General features: G+C 41.1%; 1 non-coding gene across 1 annotated transcript; it reads left to right on the forward strand.

Annotated features, from left to right (window-relative positions):
- The first annotated feature begins 1,558 nt into the window (after positions 1-1,558).
- LOC119948623 lies at positions 1,559-1,696 on the forward strand. Its single transcript, XR_005457007.1, has one exon. It is a non-coding gene; the product is annotated as a small nucleolar RNA SNORA7 (small nucleolar RNA).
- The last annotated feature ends 2,973 nt before the right edge of the window (positions 1,697-4,669 follow it).

Genomic DNA, 4,669 nt, shown 5'->3' on the forward strand with positions numbered 1-4,669 from the left:
AAGCCAATTAACTTCTCTGTGTCTGTTACCTCATCTGTAAAATGGGGATTAAGACTATGAGCCCCATGTGGGACATGGACTGTGTCCAGCATGATTAGCTTGTATCCACCTTAGCCCTTACAACGATGTTTGACACATAGAGCACATTTAAGAAATACCATGAAAAAGAAGTCAGAATTTTTTAAAATTCATCCTTTAGCTTTAAGTCATCAGAAGTTTTATAGGCTCGCTCGATGCTTATGGTGAATGGAAAAAGTAACCTTTCAAACACAGTTCATTGGTGAGTGATGAAAGCCTGGACTTTTAGGTTAGATCAGCTAGGTGCTTATAGTTTGTGTTGTATATATGGGATTATAATAGTAAAAACAGCTTCCTGTAAACTTCTCATTAGTTTTGCAAGATGCATTGTAGCTTTTCCACATTAATCATTCAAACTGACATATCTCATGTAATTGTAATGGCAGTTTGCTGTCCATAATGTATTCATCCCTATATTTTTGAATATGTGTTTTACTCGAACAGTTAACTTGTAAATATCTTTGACTGCAAATAACTTTAAAAAGAGTGAAGAAAAACAAAAGTTAGAAAAGGCAGAGCAAAATAGTTGTCATATGCATAAATAAAAAGTGTCTGCTATGATTAATGTAGTTCAATCTTCTTCACATGAATTAATTGCACTAAAGATTATCTACAGATTCAGAGATTTCTCCCTGCTGACCACTGCTTAATTTATAATAAAAGAAATTCCAGGAGTCAAGTCATTACTTAATTTTACATTTTAAAGTTGTAATGACTTTAAAGTCTTAAAGTGCCAGGGCAATGCATCAATCAATCTCCCTGCTACTTATACAGCCCTTATTGTGTGCAGAGAACTGTGGTAAGCATTTCGAGAACTATACTTAGAGATTGGAAGAATACAATACAATAGAGTTGGCAGACATAATAATAATGGTATTTATTAAGTGCTTACTATGCACAAAGCACTGTTCTAAGCACTGGGGAGGTTACAAGGTGATCAGGTTGTCCCATGGGGGGCTCACAGTCTTCATCCCCATTTTACAGATGAGGTAACTGAGGCACAGAGAAGTGAAGTGACTTGCCCAAAGTCACACAGCTGACAATTGGCAGAGCTGGGATTTAATCCCATGACCTCTGACTCCAAAGCCCATACTCTTTCCACTGAGCCACGCTGCTTCCCCCTGTACTCAAGGAACTTTCAATCTAACCAGGGAGTCATATTAAAATGCATTTCAGGTAGGGGAAGCAACAGAGTATAAGTATATGTAAATAAGCATTGAGGGAATAGTGAGAGTAACAAAGTGCTTAGGAGTTATAGATTTATGTGCATTGGTGAATTGGAAAGGAGGGTGAAGAGTGTGGGGAAATGAGAGGTTAGTCAGATATGGATTCTTGGAGGAGATATGATTTTAATAGGACTTTAAAGATGGGAAGATGGTGTTCTGTTGGATCGGAAGGGGGAGGGAATTCCAGGCAGGAGGGAGGGCATGAGCAAGAATTCGACGGTGAGAGATTAGATTTAAGTACGGTAAGGAGGTTGATTCTCTCAGGGTCACAACTGGAGAGTTTCCAGTACTCTAGCAGTCTCGACTACGGGAAGGAGAGTCAAGCAGAGGCCTACCCATTCCATTTCCAGTTTGGCCAGTGACTAGCGAGTGGAAGGCAATCTGCTACATGTCAAAATTCACCTTTGCTGGGCAGCAGCAGCATGGGAGAGAGTCGAGGGTGGAGACTCAGGTTTACTGCATGGAAGGAGGCAATGGTAAACTGTTTCTATATTTTTACCAAGAAAACTCTATGGATATACTACCAGAACAACTGCAGATGGAGGTGGGGCATTCTGGGAGAGATGTGTCCATGACATTGCTATGGGTCAGACACGACTCGAAAACATAAGACAACAACAACAAGGAGGTTGATATTAGAGGAGTGAAATGTATGGGCTGTGTTGTAGTGGGAGAGGAGCAAGGTTAGGTAGGAGGGAGAGAGAGTGGATTGAGAGCCTTAAAGTCAATGGTCAAGAGTTTCTACTTGATGCAGAGATGATTATTGAACCACAAATTCCAGTGGTGTCAGCAAGCCCCAACAAGCCCCAGCAAGTATTATCCAATACTGCAGTTCAGCTTGGTCCATGCCATTTTCTTCTCCTTCCTTTTCTTCCCTTCCTCTCAGCCCATCCACAATGTTTTCCAAGAGCCTAAGACTTCTCCATGATGGTATGGGCAGTGAAAAGAGAGTTTAAAGTGCCCTGTCTAACCCCTTTCCCTATCACCATTGGAGTAAAGCAGGAGTGTAAGAAGCCTCCCCTCTCTTGATGCACAAATCAAAACTCTCAACTCCTCCCTCTCTAACAAACGCAACGCCTCCTCCCACTACCATGCCATCTGCCTCTCTGTCCATCTCGGTCTGTCCTTCACCCAAACCCAAACTTGGTTCAACTGAGAACTATATGTACACTGTTTACATGAGCAGTCAAAAATGGAGACCTATTTTATCGCCGAGATATCATAAATTAGGCATCCAACAGTACTCGGGGGTTTCTTCCAGACACATAATGTCTAGGCCAATCAAAATCTCCCAAGTTATACCTCTAAACTCCTTCTTGGTGAGCAAACTGATTAGGGGCTACTAGGTGGTTAGGGAAGATAGGATTTGGGGAGAAAGGGAAAGGAAAAAAGATAAAAGATTATATCATACTTCAATAAATACATTTTCCTCCAGGAAAGGCTATATGTAGATGCATATTAATTTTTATGATGAAACCTTTTACATTAAAGGAAAAATCCTTTATACAAACAGTATTCTGGAAAAGACATAAAGTATATCTTCTCTAAGTGGCATTTTTAAGCTTTAATACCTTATTTTTCAGTCACTTAATGAGGGTTCTAAGGATAATTGCTGACTTTAATACATGCTCACTCTATAGAGTGCCTTTAATCTGACAATATCAAAGTGCCTTAGAAACATTAATTAAACCTCACAACAGAACTCTGAGGTGCTTCATCCAGTTAACATACAGGAAGAGGGAGACAGCAGTGTTGTGACTTGTCCAGTATCCTAGGGGAAGTTAATTTCAAGGGAAAATGAAAAAGAAAAGCATCTCAAATCCTCCAGGTTGCCCACAGTGGCAATGAAAAGTTCATAGAACCGTACTCAGTGTAAGGGTTTAGGGCAAACTTCTGGAACTTTCCTAAATTACAGTCATAATCCAAGAATCTGAAAAACAAAGATGTTACCCTACTTCCTTATTAGCTTCCCCAGTGGTTACAGTCCTGGCCTGACTGTGGGACATTCTTTTTTTGACGGTATTTGTTAAGTGCTTATTCTGTGCCAGGCACTGTAAAAAGCACTGGTGTGGATACAAGATGGTCAGGTTGAACAAAGTCCATGTCCCACATGGGCCTCACAGTTTCCATCTCCAGATGAGGTAAACGAAGCACAGAGAAGTGAAGTGACTTGACCAAGGTCACGCAGCAGACAAGCGGTGGAGCTGGGCTTAGAACTCAGATCCTTCTGACTTACAGGCCCATAATCTAACCCCTGGGCCATGCTGCTTCTTTGACCCAAGCAGCTGCCCCTCAACACATGCCATTGGTCATAGTCACAATAGGTGAGAGAGTGTGGATACCTCAGTGCAACTTTTCACTTGTAGTGGCAGCACTTATGGGCAGGGATTGTATCTATCAACTCTTTGGTACTGTACTCCCCCAAGTACTTACTAAAGTGCTCTGCACACAGTAACTGCTCATTAAATACAGTTGATTTATTGATTATGTGTCATAATTGATGGTGGGAAAACAATCCAAAATCTTATGCAAAAAGAGGATCCAGGGCTTTGTGTGCTGAAAAGGCTTTAATACATTTTGATAATACCCTGGGTACCTTAATAGCCTCACCTAGGTATTTTTATGGTATTTATTAAACACTTACCATGTTCCAGGCACTGTACTAAATGCTGGGATAGATATGAGATATTTGGGTTGGACCAGTCTGTATAATAATAATGATGGCATTTATTAAGCACTTACTATTTGCAAAGCATTGCTTTAAGCGCTGGGGAGGTTACAAGGTGATCAAGTTGTCCCACGTGGGGCTCACAGTATTAATCCCCATTTTACAGATGAGGTAACTGAGGCACAGAGAAGTTAAGTGACTTGCCCAAAGTCACACAGCTGACAATTGGCAGAACGGGGATTTGAACCCATGACCGTGCTTTACATGTCCATGAGAACCACAATTGTCCAACAAAGAGTTCAGCACTTGGTCCAAGTGATCTAGCCAAATATGGAGAGTGACATCCCAGCACTGAGTGAAATCTGATTTTTGGTAAAGGACAGCTCACAGAAACTGGTACCAGATTCTCCATTTTCTGAAAAGATTTGACCCCTTAGAACAAAGGTTCAAGGGTGGGATGTGCAATCAGACTTTCACTAGTCTTGAGCCTTCCTGATCTGCCTGTAGATACTGGTCATTGTCTAATGACCCTACACCTGCCTTTAAAATAGAAGGGCCACAATCATCAGTACATATGCTTCTGCCCTATACCTATGAGAAGAAAAAGAGATTCTAGAAGGATTTGGATAAACCTATTGCAGCACCAATAAACTAATTCTCCTGGGAGATTTCGAAGCCTGTGTTGGCAGAATGATGC

Source organism: Tachyglossus aculeatus, chromosome X4, assembly GCF_015852505.1.
Source record: "Tachyglossus aculeatus isolate mTacAcu1 chromosome X4, mTacAcu1.pri, whole genome shotgun sequence".
NCBI lineage: Eukaryota > Metazoa > Chordata > Mammalia > Monotremata > Tachyglossidae > Tachyglossus > Tachyglossus aculeatus.